This window comes from Ictidomys tridecemlineatus, chromosome 2, assembly GCF_052094955.1.
Source record: "Ictidomys tridecemlineatus isolate mIctTri1 chromosome 2, mIctTri1.hap1, whole genome shotgun sequence".
In the NCBI taxonomy this organism is placed as follows: Eukaryota; Metazoa; Chordata; class Mammalia; order Rodentia; family Sciuridae; genus Ictidomys; species Ictidomys tridecemlineatus.
Window position 1 is genome coordinate 76,990,835 of NC_135478.1, and position 24,276 is coordinate 77,015,110.

The window sequence follows — 24,276 nt, forward strand, 5'->3', positions numbered from 1 at the left end:
TAACCTTATCGGTTTACCCCTGAATGTAATCTGTCTCCTTTCTCTTGTAGCTTTTAATATTTTCTCTTTGTTCTGTATATTGGATATCTTCATAACAATGTGTCTTGGCGTTGGTCTACTGTGATTTTGTGTGCTTGGTGTCCTGTATGCATCTTCAATTTGTATATCTGTTTCCTTTTTTATTTCTGGAAAGTTTTCTGTAATTATTTCATTCAGCAGGTTACTCATTCCCTTAATTTGAATCTCTGTACCTTCTTCTATCCCAATGACTCGTAAGTTTGGTTTTCTTATGTTATCCCATAACTCTTGGATGTTTTTCTCGTGATTTTTTACCAGCCTTTCTGAGTTGGTTAGACTCTTTTCAAGATGAAATATTTTGTCGTCATTATCTGACGTTCTGGCTTCTACTTGTTCCACTCTGTTAGTGATACTCTCAATTGAGTTTTTAATTTGGTTTATAGTTTCCTTCATTTCTAAGATTATGGTTTGATTCTTTTTTATAATCTCTATCTCCTGATAAAGATGCTTAACTTCTTCTTTTATCTGTTTGTGTAATACATTCTCAATGTGTTCTTTCACTGCTTGAATTTGCTGTTTTGTATCCTCTTTAAGGTTCCATTCCATCTGTCTAAGGTGTTCCTTGAGTTCTTTACATGACCATTTTTCTGATGACTCTAGGTCCTCCTGAATATTTAGGCTGTCCTGCATTGTTTGTACTTTTTTTCTTCCTTGCTTTTTGAAGCTGCTCATGTTACTTCTTGTTCTGTTTGACTGCTGAGTTACTGTTTACTCCTATAAATTTATTTGATGCTTGGGAGGAAAGGTATTAGAAGGGAAGGAAAAAAGTCACTAAAGAGAATGAGAGTAAGCAGGTAGAATTCAAGGAAGGGGGGGGTAAGATAATTGAAAGAAATGAAAAGACAAAAGAAGAAAAAAATAGGAAGTAAAAAAAGAAAAAAAAATTTTTAAATAATAAAAAAAAATTAAAATTAAAATTGGAAGAAAAAAATATTGTAAAAAAAAATTAAAAAAACAAGAAAGAAAAATGAAAATGAAAGAAAACCCGAAATCAAAATTAAAAAAAAAACAACTAATAAATGCAGTCTTAGAGTTTGATTAACTTCTCTTCCAGTAGGTGGCGCTGTGACCACCAGGCCAAGTTTCTCCTATCAATACGCGGAAACCAATCACTGTGCAGCAGCTCCTCCTCCCAGACTGGGCGAGTCTCCAATCCTGGGTGCCTAGGGCGTCCTCTTGTGTCTAGTCACTTCCCCACTTTTCCTCTAGGCCCCTCTCACGGGTGCCGCTCACCACAATACTGGGTACACGCCAGGTCTGCTGCTCCCAGGAGCCCTGTTGTCATGAATGATTGGGCACATTCTTCCAGTTTGCCATTCCCTCAGACCCTAAGTTTGTAGAGCTTGGGGCTGAGAATCCTCAGCGAATTTTACTGCCCCTCCGGTAGCCACACCCCCGGTAGCTGGTGCAAGAGACCTCAGCTGTCAGCACTGGTGGGAGCCGTAGTCCCGTGCCGCGGGTCTGGCGCCACCTCTAATTCCCTCGGTCTGGCTACCGTGCTCACGGGAGAGCTGGGAATGGCCCTTAAGGTTTCCCCGGTGTGTGGAGAGGGAAGGCTAGCGAATTACACACCTGTAGCCGCAGGTTTCAATGAAGTTATCTCCTCCGCCGCAGTCTGGTGACGTCAGTTGTCTGCCATGGTGGTATCTCTTGCAAATGGCGACAGTTCGTTTCCCTTTGCCGGGTGACCAATGCAACGGGTGGGTCCTTACTGTCTCTCCCAAGCCCCGTTTCAAACCTGTGGCCACTACCTATGAAGGCTCGGTTGGCATTTACCTCCGTAGGATCAGAAGGGCTGACGGTTGTTTCAGCCGGATGGATTAGTGCTGAGTCACAGCTGTTTGTCTGCCGGAAGCAGGCGAACGGGAGCTTGAATTCAGCCGATCCAGGTTCAGTGTGTGTTCTGAGAGGCCCAGACTGATCGCCCCAGATCCACGTCAGCTCAGCATTGCCTAGTGATCCTGAGCAAACAGAATTTAGATTGTTTACGACTCCCTATGCCCGCACAGCTGAAGAGGTCAGAGACTTGATCTCTCCACGCCCGCCACCATGTTGGAATTCTCACATACTAAATTTTATGTGTTCCGTTTAGATGTACCTGACGTCGAGTGCATGTGGACACATCATGCATAAATGGAATATAACTTCCCATTCTTGTGGTCGTCCATGTTGTGGGGTTAAGCAGTCGAGTGTTCATGTATGGACGTAGGAAAGTTACGTCCAACTCATTCTATTGTCTTTCCTATTCTGAATAGACATTTTTTTTTTCCAGAGAAGATAGACAAATAGCCCAAGCATAGGAAAAGCAGGCCAATAGCATTAGTGATTAGGGAAATGCAAATCAAGCAATAAAGTGAATCAAAATCAAAACAAGAAGGCACAGCTCACACATGACAGAGGTGGCTGTATTTAAAAAGGCAGATTAGAACAGGGGCTGGGAAGATGTGAGTGTATTGTGACCCTCATCCATTGTTGGTAAAAATGGAGATATTGTGTTCACCTAAAACTAAAAAAATAAATATTAAAAAAAATGTAAAATGGGGCATCCAGTTTGGAAACTATTTTTTAGGTTTCTCAAAAGATTAAACATAGAGTTCCCATGTGACTTAGCCATTCTACCTTTAGTTATTGGACCAAGAGGAAACAAAGCATATATCTACATAAAGAAAAAAAACTTGTTCACAGGAATTCATAGCAGCACTGTTCACAATGTGCAGCCCAAATGCCCATCAAGTTATTGACCAAGTAAATAAATACCGTCTGTCTGTCCAGTGGGCATTCAGCCCTAAAGAGGAGGGAAGCCCTGTGCATGCGACCGCTAGACCAACCTTAAAGACTTTACGCCACGGGATCAAAACCAGTCCCAAAAGAACACAGTCCATGGATCTCACTTGGATGAAATGTCTGGAGCAGGCGAATCCACAGAGTCAGAAAGTAGATCTGTGGTTGAGAGGCACTTGGAGAGGACGGGGGACACCTGCTCATAGTAAAGCGTTCCCCTGAGGGTCAGGGACGTGTTCCAAGATTGGGGGGATGGTGGCACTTTGTGAAGACACTCGGATCATTGAAACGCTTGCAATAGGTGCACATCTCAATAAAGCAATGTTGTTTTAATAAAAATCCATTTGGGGATTTAATAACAATGTTATTTCTAATGTTACCATATACATATATATATATATTTTCAGTGTATCTACGTTTTGAATGGAGTTATGTCCTCTCCCAGAATTCATAATGTTGATCAGGCTGAAGTCCTAACCCCGGTACCTAAGTATGGCACCATATCTGGAAAAAGGGCCGTTGTGGATGTGATCAGTTAAGATGAGGTCGTAATGCAGTGTGGAAGCCCCCCACCCGTCCAATATGACTGACATCATTATAAAAATGGGACTTTCAGACCCAGGCCAGGGCAGACGGGAGATGGTGTGAGCATGGAGAGAAGACGGCCTTCCATCAGCCCAGGGGAGCAGCCTCCGCAGATCCCTACCTCACAGCCTACGGGAGGGAGCAGCCCTCTGACATGTTGATTTTGCACCTCTGGCTTCTAGAACTGGAAGATGATACATTTCTGTAGTTTAACCCACCCAGCCTGAGGCACTTAGTTACAGCAATACTAGAAAATGAACAGAAAGCATATCCTATTAATAGAGTGCAATGGGCTTGTAATTTACGTACACTAACCTGCATGGACAGGTGTCTCGACCTCTTCCTCTTCTCTGCGCAGGTGACCTGTCTCCTGGAGCACGAGGCTGGGGACGGGGGAAGGTCTCATGGACCCACTGACCTAGATATGGCTCAGTAACTGTTGGATGGCACCAAATCCCATAGCCTTGCCGTGTTGACTCCAATGGTAAATTCTCTGTCATCATCCTTCCCTGAAAGGTTGTGGTTAAATTTATTTATTTGTTTAAATTTTTTTTAAAGAGAGAGAGAGAGAATTTTAATATTTCTTTTTTTGTTCTCGGCGGACACAACATCTTCGTTTGTATGTGGTGCTGAGGATCGAACCCGGGCTGCACGCATGCCAGGCGAGCGCGCTACCGCTTGAGCCACATCCCCAGCCCAAATTCAGCAACCATATATTCTTGACGCCTCTGCACATGGTAGCCACTCAACAGCCGAGCTCCCTGTGTGTAAATCCATCGGGACACGATAGGGTTCAGCGGAAGCTTTTGAGCCAGGCAGATTCCATCCCTGTATTCAGCAAATATTTATTGAGATCTGACTGTGGGTTAGGAATCATGCTCAAACCAGGGAACAGAACAGATAACTAAAAAGAAAGAAAGAAATTCCTTGCCCTGTGAGACTTACGGTCAAGGAGGAGAGACGCGATGAAATATATACATAACAAATCAGGGAATCCTAGATGATAGGTTCAACTGTGAGAAGAGCTTTGGAGGGGAACCTGAAGAGGCAGGTACTGACGTTCATGAAGGATGGCCAGGGTCTGACTGCTGGGGTGCAGTGGTGCACAAGACGCTGAGACAAGTCCTCTCTGGGATGTGCGGTGTACTCTCTGTGGGATGTCGGGAGAAGCCTCTTACTTCTCTGAGCCTCCATTTTCATATTCTAAGATGAGCACAGAAGTACTCACCTCACGGAGTTTTCGGATTTCATCATAACATGTATTAAGTATTTATTCCTGACCTCTGTCCCTCTCTCTTCCGGGTCCTCCTCTAGGCAATTCGTATGTACTATCTCATTTAATCGTCATCCTGGCTCAGGGAGGTCTGGAGCATGCAGTATTCCTATTTTACGGATGAGGAGACTGAGGCCCAGGGGGCTGAAGGGACTTTCCCAACCTCACGAAATCATGAAGGGGCATAACCAGGACATGTCCCACTCCCTCACTCTGTGATCTTCAACAAGCCATCTCCTCAGCCTTCATTTCCAGTTATTTGAAAATTGAAGCATCATTTATTTTCCCCGCCAGATGCCTTGATAAGCCTCTCCGCTCTCTCAGAGGAAAACGCGAGATATGAAACGCAAAAAAGAAGGGGCCCAGCCGCAGCCCCGCCTGGCCGGGAGCTTCACCTGCAAATCCAACTTCAGTCGGCTCTAGTGGCCGGCCGGAGCCCTCTGCTGGAAGGGCTTTAAGACCAGGATTGGGCTTGTCCAGCGAGAGGGCCACAGTCCACCAGCAATGTCGTGACTCTGGGAATCCTTCCACCCTCTGGATTGTACCTACTTCTGGACCTTTAACCGTTGACTCAGATCTCCTTGACATCATGGAAAAGAAATATTTCCTCCTCCTTTTGCATCAAACATAGAGGGAATCCATTTTCTTGGTCAGAAAGGAATCTCCAAGATCGTGTCAGGCTGGGCACGGTGGCTCACGCCTGTCATCCCAGCGGCTCAGGAGGCCGAGGCAGGAGGATCTCGAGTTCAAAACCAGCCTCAGCCAAAGCAAGGCACTAAGCAACTCAGTGAGACCCTGGCTCTGAATAAAATACAAAATTTTGGGCTGGGGATGTGGCTCAGGGATGGAGTGCCCCAAGTTCAGTCTCCGGCATCCCCTTGCAAAAAAAAAAAAAAAAAAAAAAGAAGGAAAAGAAAGACCTAAGGGAGAGGGTTGCAAAGCTCCCAACACCAAGAAATGATGTGTGTTGACGGAGGTGGAAGTGCTCAGCCGGCCCTCATTGCATCCGGGTCTGCAGGTACTGGACCGCATCCCACCTGTCTTCATGACCATGCCACAAATCATCAACTAGGTCAGTTCAATTAAATATGCCAATTAAATGTGTCAATAACAGCTCGTGGCACAAAGACAGCGTGGGTGATACTCATTCTTAGTTCCTTGCTTTTTTCTTTTTTTGGTACCAGGGATCAAGCACTGAGCCACATCCCCAGCACTTTTAATTTTTTATTTTGAGACAGGGCCTCGTTAAGTTGCTGAAGCTGGTCTCGAAGGTGCGATCCTCCTGTCTCGGCCTCCAGAGCCGCTGGGATTACAGGTGCACAGCACTGCACCCGGCTTAGTTCTCAGTTTCTTTAACAATCATGTGATTTAAGTGATCAGCCCAAAAGTTCCACCTTGTCTCGGGAAGCCAGGATCCAGAGCAGGATGGAAGGAAACCCATTTGCCTTTCACAGTTTGCCCCCGCTAGGGCTAGGCCATACTAGGGAGGTAGGGTTCCCCTGGGCAGAGCCTCCGCCCTCCCGGCCTCTCCCCGCCCACATCCCATTCTCTTTCCCCTCCAGAGGCAACCAGGGTCACTGAGAAAGTTCAGCACATGTTTGGGTCTCCTGCTCCTGGGCTCCAGAGTTCAGGTTCTAAGAGAAGCCAAGCTCCGCATCCGCACCATTCAGCTGCCAGCTACTGCCAGTCCCCTGCTCCACCACGAGCCTCCTTCCCCCCTGTTCCAACAGTCCCCAGGCCACATGAACCCCGGCTGGGGTTTTATGTCCCCTTACAGGACCCGGGAGAGCTGCTGGCCTCGTCCCTCCGCCCACCCCGTGGTGAGGGAGCAGGGAGATCTTCTCTCTGCGCTCTCCCGTCTCTGTTAATTCTTTCAATTATACTTTTATTAAACCCTTAGGGGAAGCCGACTTGCCGCGTTCTCATGAAGCAGGGAGCCACGCGCTGCAGAGGACAGAGAGGTGGATTTCTTTTTTAAAGCTACCCTCACGATTTGCCTCAATGAATCCTCCCTCTGCTGCTCTGTTGGGGTGGGGTGGGATAAATGGAGCCCTTGGTGCGGGGTGGACGGGCAAATGGATATTTAAGCAGCTGATAATGGCCCTGGGTAGCCTCCAACTGGGATCCTTTCTCCTAGGAACTCAAAGTGCTTGGTGTGGTGCAGGTGAGCCCTTCTGTCCCTTCAGGCCAGGGCAGGAAGGAGACATTCAGAGAAGACATATGTGGCTCCCTGTTACTGTAAGCCACTGAGCCAGGGGAATTATTTGTGTGGCGGAATTTTTTGGGGGTACTAGGGATTGAACTGAGGGGCACTCGACCCCTGAGCCCCATCCCCAGCCCTATTTGGTATTTTATTTAGAGACAGGGTCTCACTGAGTTGCTTAGGGCCTCATTTTGGCTGAGGCTGGCTTTGAACTCGACATCCTCCTGCCTCAGCCTCCCCAGCCGCTGAGATGACAGACGCGCACCACCGCGCCCGGCTGTGTGGCGGAATTTTTAAGGCGGTAGCTGACTGTTGCAGTTTGGGTCTGAGGTGTCCCCCAAAAGCTCCTGTGTTAGTGAGGGAATGTTCAGAGGTGAGATGACTGGATCGGGAGAGCTGGGTCCTTCCTGATTTGAATGGCCTGGCTGGTGGGGACTGCAGGCAGGTGGGGTGAGGCTAGAGGAGGTGGGTCCCGGGGGCAGGGATGCATCTTCCCTGCGTGTCCCCTTCCCCTTTCCCTTTCTGCTGCCTGGCCACCGTGAGCGGAGCCACACACCTCTGCCACACCCTTCCACCATGTTCTGCCTCCCCTGGGCCCAGACCAGGGACTGAATCTCTGAGGCTGTGACTCTCTTAGGCTTCTCGCTGGGCATTTTGGTCACAGCAAGGAAAAGGTAAGGGACACACTGATGGCCATCAGCGGTGCTTCAGAACCAGTGCAGAGGCTTTCAGAACACGTCCACGTCTACACCCCGTCCTAGGGATTTGGACTCAGTTGGTCTGGGATGACCCAGGACACCTCCCGGGCGATTCTAACGTGCAGCCAGGGTTGACCATCCACCCTCGGCCCTCCTGTGAGGTAGGGCTTGCCCACCCCTCGTTACTGACGAAGAGACCGAGGGTCAGAGACCAGGAGCAGCCTCCCAGCTGGTGAGTGACAAAGCTTGGACTCAAGCCCGGATCTGCTTCACTCCAAGGGTCACAAAGTCACCGGGAAGGTAGCTTAAGTGGTGCATTCTGGGGCCCCGCCATTTCTACTAAAGCGATTTCCTAGGGTTTGGAATCAAAACCCTGGTATGTATATATGTATGTATTCACTTATTTTTGGTGCTGGGATTGAATTCAGGACCTTGAACTTACAAAGTTCTACCCCTGAACTGCCCCACTCAGCAAGAACCTATTTTTTAAATTGATTCTGTGGACGCAGAAATCCGAGATGACCCTAAGAAGCTTCACCCACTTCTCCATGTGCCTTGTGAAATCCTCTCATGGTGAGTGTTGGGGGGAGATCTGGGAATATGCCGGTTACTACTCTTACATGACAAAGGTGAAGGGATTTGCTCATGTAATTCGGGTCCCTAATTGGTTGACTTATCCTGAGTGGGCCTGGCCTAATCAGGAGAATCCTTTAGAAGAAGATCTGGAGGTCAAAGATGGAAGAGGTCACAGAGGTTAAAGTAACAGAGACACTTTCCTTATTGGCCTTGGGGAAGCAAACTTTCATGTTTTGAAGATGGCTGTGCGGTAGAGAACAGGATGACCACTAGGAGCGGAGGACCTCCATCTCACAACTTCGAGGAACGGAATTCTGCCCCCTACTGGTGAACGTGGAAGAGGACCCAATGCCTCATCTGTGGCCAACACCTTAATCTCATCCTAGTGGCACTCTGAGCACAGGACCCAGCTACCCAGTGTCCAGACATCTGCCCCATGGAAATGGCAAGGAGATAGAGTTGTGCGGCTTGGTTTGACGTTTGCTTGTGAAATGAGATGCTGGTGGTCGGTGGCGTGGACCAGTGGGACGAGGGTTGTCTTTCCTCAGCTCCGTGGATGGACACGAGGTTCTACTGTGTGTGACTAATACCAACCGCCACCGTGAGCAGCTCAGCACCCAGTGTCAATGACGCTCACACGGGTCCACCCCGCTCAGCAGGACGTGCGGACTTGCAGCTGGATTGCCACAACAGTTTCTAAGTGCCATTTCCCAGTGTCTGTCTGACCTTGTCCTCCACGGGTCACAGACTCACAGACACGCAGCTCGGACACCACACACCACGGCTTGAGTGACACCGTGGGACGCTCACTGCTCCTAGCTGCAGTCCTGGGCAGGGCCCCGCAGACGATGCTGAGACCCTGAACACCCCAAATTATCCACATCAAGTTCTCTCCGTCCTCAGATTCCCCAAAGTCCAACTGAGGCAGGCACCGGATTCTGACTGCTAGAGAGAGCCGCTTCCCAGGTGGGACCTTGCAGGAGATTGGGGACTGCAGTGGGTTTATCACCCAGTCCAGAGCCCCTCATTTGAAGGCACCTGTTAAATAAACACACACTCCCGTGTCTGTTTCATTAGTATTATTAGGTACTGGGGATTGAGCCCAGAGGTAGGTTACCACTGAGCTCCATCTCCAACCCTTTTTCTTATTTTTTTATTTTGAGACAGGGTCTTGCATTGGTTGCTGAGGCTGGCCAAAAACTTGCAATCCTCCTGCCTCAGCTTCCCGAGTCACTGGGATTACAGGTGTGGACCACCAAGCCTGGCGATAACTTTGTGGTTTTGAAAGGGCCATCTAAACGGAATAAGCATCAGTTCCCCAAACCTGATCCATGCCTGTCGGACACTTCAGCCCAAGTTCACCCAGCCATGAGTCCAGAGTGGAAACGGCACACACCCTGCAACTCTGCAGCCCACGGTGTGACCTCACTCTGCCCCTTCCCCAAGGAGGAAGTTTGAAGCACGTCACCTGAGCCCTCGAACGGAATCTCTGTGATGCTCTCTCCTTGCCGAACCTGGATGAGCAGCTGCACTTCTCAGAACCTCGGTATCTTCCTCTGTACCGTGAGGACAGAAACAGCACCCTTGAATGTTTAGTGACGACACAAGCCAAGGGCCCGGTGCACAGGTGGATGTTTAATGAAGTGGTACTTATCACTTGACCTCTAGAAGCAGAGCACCCTGGGGTCAAACCCCGGCTCTGCCACTCACCGGCTGCATAGATTCACAAGTTACCCAGCATCTCGCCAACTCCAATCCCTCCACTCTGAAACAGGCTTAGTATGTTAAATGGTAACTCCTTCCTGAGGTCACTCTGAAGATTAATAAGATGACATGAAAAAAAATCAGCAGAAATCTTGGAGGAGAGCAAATGTTTATAAATGGAAACGATTATTTTGCAAACACAGGGACTGGCTTTGTTCTGAGGCCCAAAGGCAAGGTCAGGGTGGACGATTGGCTGACCCTGCACGGTTAGGCCAACAAAGCACCCAGGGTCCAAACTCACAGTCTCCATCTCCCTGGGGCAGGAGAAGCTGCCGCGGGCCACCGAGCCTCCCCGCTCCCTCTAATCCCTTGCTGGGGGCTGATGGAGGGAGACAGGCCAGAATCTATAGCTTCGGAACAGAATGTCTACACCCGCCCTCTAGGAAATGATTCCTTCCAGGTAATTCTGAGCCTCTGACTCTGATGCGGTGTCTCATATATTAAACCCCAGCGAGCAGCAGCGCGGGAGAGCAGCCCACGGGGACCTTGTACTTCACAGCTTACTGGGGAAGGAACATGCGGGCCAAATTGGTTTTAGGCAAGGCAAGTGCAGAGACTTCAAATTCCTCACATCCGGCCTTTCAGGGGACAGAGAATTCAGCGTCAAGCTGCAGCCAGGGCTGTGCCCATTATACACTCCTGCATTGCTCCTGGGGAGACGCCATGGCCGAGCCACCGGAGCTTGGGACATTGAAATTCACACTACTGAGGGGCCAGGACTCTCCCACAGCAGGCCCTAGAAGCTGGGTGGGTTTCTCTGCACCTCTCCCATGACCGTGACCATGACCATGACCAAAGACGGACTCCCTGGGTGCCTCCTTCTTCACCAACTCCCTTCCAAAGGGTCAGGCACATGGACAGATGGAGCAAAGCACAGGGTTGAGAGTCAGACTCACACCAGCAGAATCACCTGACTTAGGACCAAGATGTCCCTGCAGGAGGAGGGGAAGGGTGTCATTGTCAGTGTGAGTGCTGGGTTAACTGTGTACCCTGAATGAGAGGAAGTCACATGAGACAGAAGCCTGTGGACAAGATCAGGGGAGAAGGTCCTCTGCACCGCGGGGCAGGCAAAGATTTCATAAACAACTTATGGCAGAACTGACCGATCGGCTGGACTGCTCTTCGATTCCTCAGAGTCATCAGAAGATTCCACGAGGGCGAGGAAAAAGCCATCAGTAGGATGCATTTTTTTTTTTTTTTTGCAAAATCAAAAAAGGACTTTTATCCAAAGTCTAAAAGGAACTCCTACAAATTAAAAATGTAGTCAAACCCACGTGTCGGAGCAACTAGAACCTCACACATTATCAGCGCTTCACGGTTCCTGCGACAGTTGCTGGTCTGTGTGCCCTGACTCAGCACGGCTACGCACAGGCCCAAAGGAAATGCAGGAGCAAACCCACCAATATCTTGAAGAATGTTCTGGAAAGGACCCCAATGTCCATCGACTTTTGAATGGGAAAAAATACCCTGTGGTGTTCTCCACTGTGAGCCACACACTCACCTGCCCAAACACCAGGAATGGCTCAGAGAGCCGAGGTACAGCCAAGGAGCGAGACTTTGATGACAGTCTGGCAGGATCAGGTGCCGGAGGCCAGGCACACCCAGAGTGGTCACCACCCGGGATCTATCCTCCAGCGCCCAAGGTTCCTCCCCTGGCTCCTCGTGGCTGCGTCTTCCTGATCGCCGTCTAGACTTGACCGGCTCCTGTCGGGTGAGGGAAATAGACCTTTAACTCCACCCCCCTCTGTTCTCTGCGGTGGGAAAGGCTTCTTGGGGTGAATGCATTCTGGCAGGTACACATCTATGGGGTTTTTTATTGAACCCAGGGGTGCTTAACCACTGGGGCCTGGGGGGAAGGGGGCACCCCCTCCTCAGCAGGCCTGTGTGCCCCACCCAAGGCACCCACCCCTCCCACCTCTCAGTGGCTTGGACAGTTCACAGGGTCACAAGGAAAGCTGCCGATGGATATAGCAGCACCCTCGGGGGACGTGAATTTAGGGCGGGCACCCATGGGGGTGAGGAGGACATTATTCCCACCAGGGGATCTGTGACTTCAGCACCCAACCGGACAACTTTACCTGTCGGAGGGTGACCACGAGGACCTGAGGATGGGGCCTCAGCTGTCCCCGAGCGTGTGGAGCCTGCACTCGGGTTGCCGGTAACTGAAGAAAGGGGGGCTCGTAAAGAGATGAAAGGGACGGCAGGGAGATTGACAGCCTGGTCCAAACCTGCTCCACCCTCCACCAGCAGGGACGGGTTCCCAGCCTCCCTGACCTTCAGTTCCCTGATCTATAAATAAAGATAATGGACTCAGCTAATAGGGCTTGTGAGGTACCAAGTTAGAATACATGTGTGCATGTGTACACACACCTGTGACACACTCAAACACACACACATACTGACACACGTGCATATCTCAATTAGCACAGTCCTGGGCACATAGCAAGGGCTCAGTCATCGTTATCAGTTCTTGCTATTCTTCTCGTATCTCACCTTGATTTTGGTTCAGAGAAATCACTCAAAATTGTCCAAGTTTGACCGACGGGGAAGGTTTGGCACCTGGCCAGAGTGAGGGGTCCCAGCCGTAATGGATTTTCAAATCCCTCCTTTCCTCCACACTGAATCCAGATCTCCCAGCTCCAAGAGTGTACCCTGCACCCACGGCCACCAGGCACAGAGCCAGGGCCCTGCTGTGACAAAGCCGATGGTCTCCACGAAGGGCTGAGGCGTAAGAAGAGGTAGGCAAAGGTCAGACCTGCCCGACCTTCCAAACACCGCGGAGCGTCCCTCCCTGCCCGGCTGTTCCCTTCTCGCGCTCCTAAGTGCCCCTCGGGGTTCCCAGGTCAGCCCGGCCCCGTGGCCACCTGGATGCCAGCTGCTCCAGGCAGCCCTGGCCACTGGGTAATCTGGTCCCAGCCCTGTGGCTTGGGGCTCAGAGGTGGGCTCAAGTTCATCTACACACCCAAGGACGTGTTAAAAACATTGAGTCTGGGCCCCGATCCCCCTCCTGTGTAACCTGGAGCAAATTACTGAACTTCTCTGAGCTGAAATTTCCTCCCCTGTAAAATGGGAAATGAATGGAACCCACCCGAGGGGTATGGAAGGGCGGAGGCAATCCGCAGGAAACACACAGAAGGCCCTGGTAGGCACTGTGCTGTCCTCTCCAGCGCCACCCTCAGAGGCTGTAGAGCCAGACTGGGTGCCCTGAGGGTGCCCTGGGTTCCATCCTGGTCACTCTGCCTGGATGAAGCCTCTCCTGGCTCCTGGTCACACTTACTGGCCCCACCAGGCCCTGTGCATGTGGTCCTGCATAATCTTCCCATGTCACCCGAACACCCTCCCCGAGTCACTGGGACCCACTACGCCGGCCTCCAGGGACTGGGCACGCGCAGTTCCTTCCCTGTGCCCCCCCACGCCCCCTGCGCCCTGGTGACTCCTGGTTATTCTTCACTGACACGAATGTGATACGAATGTCCCCTGAGAGGACCTTGCTGCTCCCTTGTTTTTTTAATTTTTACATTTTATTTATTTATTTATTTATTTATTTATTTAGCCTTCCCCAATAGACTGCAAGCCCCTGGTTACAGCCCCAAGTCTAGTTCAGTGCCTGCAACCCAGGAGAGAATCCAGTCGTCGCCAGGGTGGCTGGATAGAAAGAAGGACGGGAAGAGGGTGACAGAGGGCTGGCTTTTTGTGACCACAAGGAAGAGTCACCTTTTGGACCCAGACAGTAGGGTGCTCAGTGCATTTGAGAATGGTGGACGTCAAGAAGAATGACACGATGGCATTTGCAGGTAAACGGATGGAAATGGAGACTGTCACTCTAAGTGAAATCAGCCAGTCCACAAACCCAAGACCAAATGCTGTCTCTGATGTGTGGACGCTGACCCACAGTGTGGGGGCGGGGGATAGAAGTTCCCTGGACTGGACAAAGGGAATGAAGGGGAAGGTCGAGGGTGGGACGGGAGAGACAGAGGAATGGGTGGTCCAGAACTTTCCACGTTCATATTGGACCCACAGCAGTGAGACTGCCCAGCTCGTTCAACCACAAGAATGGGAAGTGCCGCCCCGTGCAGGCAGGAGACGTCAAAGTCCACTCTGTGGTCATGCAGAACCAAACAGAGCAAATAGAATTATTTAAAAGAATGGCTGGGCGGATAATGCACGAGCATCATATACCTAACACTTCCAACGCACAGGCTTTGAGATGGCCGTCTTGAGTTCGAAACCCCTCTCGGCCGCTTACTGGCCACGTGGCTTCTGGCCGATCTCTTCAGCTCTCTGAGCCTCACAGTTTCCACTGTAGGTAAAAGGTATTTATTGCAGAATTTGAGTGCAAGAAACCATGCAGCCCCTCTGGGTCCCAGAGCTTCCAAAGCAGAGGTGAACCTGCATCTTCGTGGAGTGGCGTCCACCCTGGGGTCACAGCATAACCCACGGGACACGTCTTCCCTTCCTTTGCCTGGAACTTTTACTCCCACAGACGGAGGCTCTGCCTGGCTCTGCAGCTACCAACCAGTAAACCAGGTAAAACTGTCAGACGAAGCTTCAGGCTGAGTGGAGGGGCAGATGGTGGCACCCCCAGGCGCTCCCCAGAGTGGTCTCTGCCTGTCCCAGTGGCTGGAGCTGGAGCCCCAGATCAGGTTTCCCTACGGGCTTGGGCACCTTCCCCAGCACCTGTGGCACAGAGCACCATGGCTGGAGGCTCCTCAGCAGGCTGCCCGCCACCTCAGCTGCCCAGGCTCAGGACTGCAGAGCCCCGGGGCCTCCAGCTATCCAGGACGGTGCCCCGTGCTGGTCCACCTGTTCTCATAGGGCTTCTCCCTTTGGTTTGAAGCTTTGGGCCCTTGGCAGCCCACAGAGCCAGCGCCAGTCCCCCCGCTCACCATCCTTCCCCATCCGCTCCTCCATCCACGTATCCAGAATGGACACAGAATGGGCCTCAGAGGCCAATATGGTGACCCCCAGAGCATGAGAGAGCGCTCTGTGACTGGGTTTCCTTGGGGATTGTGAGGGCGTCCTCTTCCTAGGGCTGCTGAGGACTCACATTCAGCACCTAGGATGGTGCCCAGCGTGCTCTTAGTGGATGCAGAAATTTGCCAACAAAAAAAAAAGTTATTAACAATTAACTATGATTCATTAGTAGTAATTAATAAATAATAATGATAGTACATGATGAAGAAGAACGGCCAAGAACGGCCGTTCAGTTCACAGGTGTTCATTGCCCCCCCCCCTTCCGTGGCACATCTGGGCCTGGCGTTGGATATGGAGCAGGACACAAGACACAGAGAGTCCTATCCTCTGGAGCGTGGGTTCTGAGCAGGTCAGATCAATCCCCACTGAGCTGCACCCGCAGGCCCCACCTTTTATGATTTAATCTTCTCAACAATTCTATCATGGGACACATTTGGCATCCCCCCTTTCAGGTGAGAAAACTGAGGTTCGGGACTTTGCGTTCACATCCAAGGTCACAGAGCTGGTACGTGGCAGGGCGAGCTCCAGGCGCAGCCAGTCGAGTGGACACCGGCCCCCTGCACCCACTCGACGTCTGTAAACCACAGAGCAGGCATTCCGCCTGGGCCCTTGTACCCCAGAAGGTTCCAGAACCAGGCTTGGGCGTCCGGACCCTCTCCTGTAGGTAACGGAGCGCCCAGAAGCCTGGACCCAAGGCCTGCCGTAGAGAAGTGATTCAGGGAGACCACGGTGGCCCCCCGGGCAGGCCCAGGACTAGGGAGCAGCCTGGGACGCAGTTGCCCAAGGAGAAGCCAAAAATATTTCAGGCACCAAAATAAAGACAGGATGGCTTTTTTCTTCCTTTTGCCCCAGCTTTCAACTCAGCTCAGTAAAACACTGCTGCTCATCCCATCTTTATTTAAAAATTTGAAATTTTGTCTTCCATAGAGGAAAAAAAAATTTGCAGTGTTTTTTTTTTTTTTTAAATACGATTTTTCTGGATTGCTGTCTGTTCTGATGGCCCTGGTGAGTGCTTCCCTCGACTCCCCTGGTCCAGACCCTTCCACGGCACTGACATCTGCTTCGGGCCAAAGTCATCCACGCCTCAGTTTCTACATCTGTGAAATGGGAATCGTGCCCAGCTCTCAGGGTGGCTGTGAGCGCCACGTGAGGTCATGTGCACGGTGGGACTCGGGTAGGAAGTTACCTGTTCCCATGCAGCACCCCAGCAATGCCCCTGGTGGATCTGGGAGTCGGGCCAGATGTCCTCTCTAAACCTCCATCCTTGGGCCTCTCCTACCCAGTCAAGGCAACCACACAGGGTGGCTTATCTCTAAAAAAGTCCCGGGAACCAGAAAAACCCTCCAAGAATTCACTGCAAAATGTGGTCTTGCTTTTGGGCAAAACCCATTCCAAAGGAGGCGGCTGAAAACAGATACTTCTTCTTACCGTGATGTCGGAAAACTGTGCATTGTATCTCCAGGACTCCTGGGGAGGCATGGAATATTCTTTTTCTCAGGGGAAATGAAACCCAGCCTCAGAGGCTGCAGTTGGGACTGTTTCCAATCCCTCACTCAGGATGCCTGCTCTTCTGATTCTGTGAGCCCAAATCAGCTCTGCACGCTGGGACTTCCGAATATGTTTACAAAGAAATCAGCATAATGCACAGTTAACATTCAGAATGTGATTAATCCAAAAGCCCCATTCCATATTCCAGTGGCATGCCCTGCTCCCCTACCTGGGCCGGGCTTTGCTTAAATGCATATGGAGTCAATTGGAACACCAGATTTATGAAGCCTGCCCAAAGCTTGGCGCTCAGACGGTAATAAGTTATATTCCTATTATGGGGTAGGCAATAAAAAATCGGATATTTATTCTGCTGGATTTTGAGAAACTCTTGGAAAGAATCTAGCTATGGAGCACTGCAACCTATTCCACAAACAAATGTCCCCTCCGTGACTTGACTATTTAAAGGAGCTGGGGCCACCTTAGAGCCCCCATGGCCATGAACTTGAGGTCAGTCAGTAGCTGCACCACTATTGGCAGTGTCTCGCCACCCTCAGACTCCTGATCCTGTCCTCCCACAGAAAGCACAAGCTGTGTGACCTTAAGCAAGACCTGGGACCTCTCTGAGCCTCCTTTTCTCCATCTGCAAAATGGGAATGACAATAGCAACCCCAAAGTTTGGTTGAAAGGATTGAGTCGGTGACCGTATATGTGCCTAGTGGGATGCACCTAATCGATGATTTCAAAGAAGACATGGAATTCCCAAATGCATAAATGGGTCAAAGTTGTACGTTTAAACTCGTGAAAGCAGTTATTAAAATAGTGTGTCTTGTGAGGTCCCCACACCATGACGGGTGGCACATGGGTAATGACTTTGATATCTAAAGTTGTGCACTTGCCTTGATATGCCCTGGGGGAAGATAAACACTGATTTCCTGACTATTATCGCTCAGGAAAAGGCTAAAGAGGATTGGCTATGTGAAGAAGTCTTAAGTTTAAAAATACATATTTGATATCAACTAATAAAATATCTCCAGCAGACGAAAGGTACGGCAAAAGTCTGGAAGATGATGTTAAAATTACTGAGGTTTGGGTAGTATTATTCTAGAAGGAGAAAAATAGTGACATAGAATTCGGGGAGTCCAGGTGTGGTGGTATGTGCCTGTAACCCCAGCAACTTAGGAGGCTGAGGCAGGAGGATCTCAAGTTTGAGGCCAGCCTCAGCAACATACCAAGATCCTGTCTCAAAATATAAAGGGCTGGGGATCTAGCTCAGTGATAGAGCACCTCTGGATTCAATCCCCAGTACTGTGAAATAAATAAGTAAATAAACAAATATATAAATACAATACCATAAACATCAGAAAGCATGAAGGGTAAAATTAAGTTTCCCAGATGGTACCAGCCTCCCATCCTCCACCTCCAGGGAAGAACATTGGAAAATAAGGCATCGAAACAGCATCATTTCAGAGATAAATTTGAATATTCTCAATCTTATCTTTTAAGCAAATGATTTTCCCAAATCCAGTCTTTAAACAATACAGTAATCCCCCTTTACATGTCGCTTCTCTTTCCACCATTTCAGTTAACCTATGGTCAGGGGTGTCCTGGAAATATTTAAGGTTTAAGTCACACACTCTGGGTGGTATGATGAAATTGCGCCTGTGCCATCCTGCTTCATCCTTTGATTCATGACTTGAATCGTCCCTTTGCCAGTGTATCCACACTGTGTACCTTACCCTCCCAGTAGTCACTTAGTATCTGGTAGGCATCCTGGCTATCAGATTGACTGTCACTACTGCCGTGCTTGCATTCCGGTAACCCTGAAGTGCTCGTCCCTCTGGGTCACAATGCCTACGCCACTCACCTCACCTCATCTCACCACACAAGCACTGTATCATCCCACACCATCCCAGGAGGAAGGATAATTACTGCACGATAAAATGTTTTGAGAGAGAGACCATAGTCACATCACTTTTTTCCCAGCATGTCATTCTAAGTGTCCTACCACTTGTTGTTGAGGCTAATGTTTACTGTGCCTGGTAATAAATAAACCTTTATCATAGATGTGTCTCTGTAGGGTTTGGTGATCTCCCAGGCTCAGGCGTCCACTGATGGTCTTGGAGCACATCTGCTGTGGGTAAGGGGGACACTGCGGTTCAAATTCTTTCCAACATCCTGATAACTGACGGCCACCCAGCTGTGACCCAGCTGGGAACTGCTGGTCTGCAGCGCCTCACTGGGCTGGTAAATCACAACCACCTGCGCATCGAGAATCTGAGCCCTGCGGCCCCCGGCCAGAGTGGGCGCCAGCTCATTCAGTCAGAAAGCCAACAGCTGGAGGGCTGTCACCTGCCATCCTAATTACAGAGTCCCCTGCTCCCTGTGCGATAAAGCCACTTCAGGCTGGAAACTGCGCAGATAGACGGGCTTCTGAGGCAGCCAGCGTGGGGTTTGGGAGTTGGGGCGCATCTATTTTTGTCAAGTTTCTGAAACCCTCTTCTGCATGTGGAAACAGAAAACGCTATTTTGCTACGGCAAATGCTAAGGACCTGCAGGGTTCTCGCTCGGAAACTGTGGGCACGATTCGGGAGTCCTGTGAGCGCCTAGAAATGACAGACAGGGGCTGGGGTCGTGGCTCAGCCGTAGAGCACTCGCCTGGCGCAAGTGAGGCACTCGGCACCCCGTAAGAATAAATAAATAGATAAATAAAATAAAGGTATATGTCCAACTATAACAAGAGATGGGGGGGGGGAGAGAGAATGATCCTTTAAAAAATAAAGAAATGATAGGCAAACAGGAGAAACTCAGGTGTGTGTGTAGCATCTTTCTGGGAGAAAGTTCACGACTTTCAACATACTGTTAAAGGAACTGGTTTGGGTTGGGTCAAAGGTTTGGAGTTTCCATGGTACAGAATCTTAAGGAATGAAGAAACCAAGAAGCTGGGTGAGGTGGCGCACACCTGTAATTCCAGCAACTCAGGAGGCTGAGGCAGGAGGATTGCAAGTTCAAGGCCCGCCTCAGCAACTTAGTGAGGCCCTAAGAAATTCGGTGAGACCCTGTCTCTGAATAAAACACAAAAGGAAGGGCTGGGGAAATGGCTTAGTGGTAATGTACCTCTGGTTCAATCCCAAGTATCCCCCCACCTCCAAAAAAAGAGGAAGTTCAGAGGTTTATCAGTTAAGAGTGGAGAAGGCTTGGAGTGAGGCTGGGACAAGAGGACTAGGGTTAGCGGGATATGTGGGGGAACTGGCAGAGGGGAGAGGGTGGGCTAATATGTGCTTCTGCAGTCCCCCCTGGCTATTCTCCCTGTGACCACTCTTAGACCTCTTCATGCCACCTTTGGGGTGATACATCAGTTCTCTTTGTTGTCCTAAATGCCCTACTGACTCCTTCTGACCTCTGGCTTCATGCCGCACCACACCATGCCCTGTGCTTCTGCCTCAATTGCCTCCTTGCTCTTCCTTGTCTGCACCACATCATTCCTACCCCAGGGCCTTTGCACCTGTGTCAAGAAGGCTCTTGGAGTCTTGTCCTCAGCCTTCTCCTCACTATTCATGTCTCAGCTCTTCGGTCAGTTCAGACAGGTCTTCCTTGTCCTCTGTCCTCGGACCCCGCTGTTCTCTGTTACCTCATTCCCAGGTGTCTCTCAGGTAATTTAGGATTATCTGCAGGGATTTGCTCCCGGTTTTCTTATTTCTTTAATCTCCGTGATCAGGGACTGTGCTCGGACAGTGCTTGTCCTGGCGGGTTCTCCACAGTCCTGGGGTGAGCGGCATTGAATGGAGAGTCATGAAACCAACCAGTCTGACCAGCACCGAGGGGTGCTCCAGCCAAGGCAGCTGAGGACCAGGGGACACCACCTCCCCAAAGCACCCACTTCTGTATCCATGCTGGCTAACTGGATGTGGTCACCTCTCGGGGACACAGGTGCCCCTGCAGAGGGCCGGGCTTGGGGATCTGTGGTGGTGAATCAAGGCAGAGGCTCGGGGACAGTTTGGACTGCAGTGGCAGGTGGGCCACCCAGGGCCTCAGCACCTGTGTCAGGAAAATGTGATGGGTCACGGCACCTGTCTCCCAAGGGGTGGAGGGAGAGGGAGGAGGTGGCTCCTCAATGGGGAGCAAGCCGCCCTGCAGACCAGGCCCGTCCTCCAGGGCGGACGGCACAGGGAAGGATCTAAACCCAGACTCCAGCCAGGACTCCTGTGATGATCCATGGAGGATCTTCCTGCCTCCTGTGCACAGCACAGAGAACCAAAGGGCAAGAGGACAAGGAAGAAGGTCCCAGTCCCAGTTCCAAATCATGGTTTCCTGCAGGGGGCAGGGAGGGAGTGAGCGGGCCTCTGTGGGACTGTGACTAGCGGGAGGTGTCAGGCCCTGGGGACAGAGCCCACGTGATGGATTCCTGTCTGACTCTCTGGAATGGGTGCCTGCTGCCTTTTCACCAGTATGAGCCCTTCCCAGACGCAGAGCAGATGCCAGCACTCTGCACCTCGCTTCAGAATTTTGAGTCAGACTCAACCTCTCGTCTTTATAAATTATCCAGTCTCAGGTATTCTGTTATAGGAACAGAAAGCAGATTAAGACATCAGACAACTGCTCCTGTAGGGTCATTCCCTGTCTTTAATGAGAATGTCCTGTATCCACAGATCTGATTTCTTCATCCCATGTGGTGTACTGGGGAGGAACACAGACAGGGCATGAAGCCCGATGACCGCTTTTCTATATACAACCTTCACAGTTTTAAAAATGGAAACACCGAGTTGTGCTGAATCAGACCCTGGCACCACATCTGAAGTAGAACTTTCTTTCCTCACTCTCCAGGGGAAGCACTTTTCCAGGAACGTCAGGACAGCCACGGTGTTAGTCACAATTGCCACAATAAAAGTGATTTCAACAGGAGAAAATCCACAACTAATCATAAGGTTCAGGGACTGGAGATTCTGGTTACCTGGATTTTCCAGTCAAGTGTGTGCCAATCGGGAGTTTTTGGCTTTTTAACCCCTCTCACTGCTTGTCTGTCAATAAGTGCAGGGGTTCGCTCTGGCTCTGAAGCCAAGCTCTGGACTAGAAGTCACGCAGCCCCACGCAGGTTAGTCCATGCCTTCCGTGTCTCTTGCTGCCTAGCGAGCTACTTCAAGCTTATGGAGTCCACGCATCCACGTGGCTTAGAGGGGTCTTCTTCCCATGGTCTCACAATGCTGCAATCAGGGTGCTGGTGGCCCCTTCCAAGGGTCCCCTTCCTGGCTCACATGGTCACTGCAGAATTTAGTCTCTTGGAGTGGGAGTGGAGGGGATGCGTGGAGAGCTGGGGATCGGGTCGTGGGTAGTGAAGGGGAAGACAGGGTGGGAAGATCAACAGACTGGAAGTGTCACAGTTGGCAGGTGGTGGGTGGCGGTTGGAGGTCGGGTGGATGTATGGTGCACAGCATTTACCTACAAGAGTTAAGAGTGGTCCAAATTCACCACTGAGCTGATACCTACCCATGATGCACCTTCAAATGGAGGAGTCCACAGACCCCAGGGTATTACTGGGACTGGTGGGTAGAGAACTGAGTGAGCTATGCATGTTAATAGGAGGATGGCACTGGACGTGGGACCACCCAAGGCTGATCCCCAAAGTCACTGTCCCGTGCAGCCAGAACCCTGGAAGGCTGGGGGGTCCCTCAGCTCCTTGCTCCTGGGAGGGAGAGGAATTTCACTTTCCCGAGAGTTGAAAGGGTCCTGCTGATGGAGGATCCGTGCCCGGCACCTCCCCCAACTCCAGGAGTGGGCAGCGGTGTCACCTAGGACATTCTGTGCCTCCCCAGCCCTGCTCCAGAGCAGCCTGTCCCCTGGCCTCATCTGGGCAGTGTGTGTTAACTGAGCCTTAACCAAGTACCCTGGTAAGAGTGCTTAATCCCAAAGTGGCCCTAGAACCCGCTGCTGGGATTACCTCCAATACCTTCAGGAACTGGGTAAGGTCATCTGCCCAAGGTCACCCGCCTGCTAAAGAGGACATGTTAGACTTTCTGATGTCAAAACCCTTGCTCTGCGTTTTTTATGCAAAACAGTTCCTGCCCAGGGAGGAGGAGAGCCAGGCCCCTTGATTTACTGAACATCAGCCCAGGAAGGAGCCAGGACCACGTGGTTTGTTAATGACATTGGGGGACAGGAGGAGAAAGTTAAGGGAACAGGCTAAAGCCATCTGCCCCAAGTCTCCCTTCCGACCACGTGGGTTTGGCCGATGGACTGGGGGGGGGCGGGGGGTTCTGAAATCATCGCGGGTTTGGCAAGGCGGGCCCCCGCCGGCCAGTTCCACCGAGCTGCAGATCCGAGAATGTCCGCGGTCACAGCCCAACAAGGGCCCCGGGGAGAGATCAGGCTGGGAAGAACCAAAGGCCACAGGGACTCGATGTCCGGAGATCTGGGCGCAGCCCTCGTGAGTAGAGGAGCCCCGCGCGCCCGCCTTTCCCCTGGGTGGCAGGGACGGTCCCCACCGCCCTTCCTGACCTGTCCTCTGTCCTCCCCGGGCTCACCTTGTGGCTTCGTCAGCAGGTCCTTGCTCTCCACTTCCAGGTGGCCTCAGCCCTCGGGAAGCACCATCAGAATATAGAGTGGTTGACTGGAGCCCGCGGGGCCACCTGTCCCCTCCACTGAAGGCCACAGGTCCCCACCCAGCAGGACACCGCTCTGTGCCCCTTCCAACCTAGTGGGCTCAGGCACCACTAGGATCCACTGACCCTGGTCCAGGCGGCCAGCTGGGTTCCGATCTGCTCCCTGGGGCTCCTCATTGGAGGCCATCAGGTGCCTGGAGCCGAGTCCTTCTGACGGTAAATGACAGGAGTGAGAGGGCGGGGCCGGGCCAGTGCTTCCTGTCCTGTGGGGGCGGGGCTGCTGTCTCCTGATCTCCGGGGGAACGCGCAAGGTCACTTGGTGTGGAAGGAAAACTGGGGACTGTGTTCTCACGGCCTGCACCCGCCCCCCCCCCCCACGGCGACGGGTCTTCTGCCCCCTACCGGGTGGTTCTCCGAAGCCCCCCACACTGGTCACATGGGTGAGCCATGCCCACCTGTTTCATTTTAAAGGCCATTTTCTGATCTCAGTGGCTTCTGATGATTTTTTAAAATCAAACTCTCCTCCAGTGACCCAGTTTGGGATTGTCCTCTGTTTTCTTGGAGAAACCTTGACCCAACTCACCCCGCAGTAGAGCCCAGTGCACCAGCCCTTTCCTCTCAGCTGTCCCCAGTGCGTCACCTACCGTAAAACAAATGCTTTGCACACAGCACTCATGTCACCCGCACCTGCCAAGCAACAAGTTGGGTGCTTTGTCCATTTTACAGGTGAGAGAACCAAGTCCCAAGGGACGCAGGCTCGTTCCCCAGCGTGGAAAACCGCACAGCCAACATACAAGCAGGGTCTGCCTGGTTCCACAGCCGCTGTCCTCTCTACCACACCTGTCAGCCACCGCCCCTCTGTCACCACGCTCCGTCATGAGCAGGTCCCAGTGGGAACTCTGGCTGGCCCTGACTGCAGCCCCTGGACAGAGCTCGGCCTCCACCCTCCCGCCCCCCCACCCCGGCCTTGGCTTCGTCTCTGCTCTGATTGCCTGGCTCCCCGCCAGCCACTGCAAGCTTGTCCACTCCCGGGTCAACTACTTTTGGGGGCCGCCTGTCACCATGCTTTACAGCTCTGTCGCTGAAGAGCAGAACTGTATTGATTTCAGGACAACTCAAGCTGTAAATTTCTGGCCATGATCGCCTTGGTGACCCTGAGATGAGAATCTATCGACTGGACCAGGATCTAAATCTAGTTATCGTCCCAGGAAACCCAGGCACAGCTGCTCGGCGCCCTGTGGAGAGGACCCTTTCAATAGCCCA

General features: G+C 51.4%; 1 long non-coding RNA gene across 1 annotated transcript; it reads right to left on the reverse strand.

Moving 5' to 3' along the window:
• Positions 1–8,404: 8,404 nt before the first annotated feature.
• On the reverse strand, positions 8,405–23,223 carry LOC144375179 (uncharacterized). The gene is made up of 2 exons (XR_013434667.1): positions 22,936–23,223; positions 8,405–11,662 (listed from the first exon to the last, which is right to left on the reverse strand). It is a non-coding gene; the product is annotated as an uncharacterized LOC144375179 (long non-coding RNA).
• Positions 23,224–24,276: the final 1,053 nt, after the last annotated feature.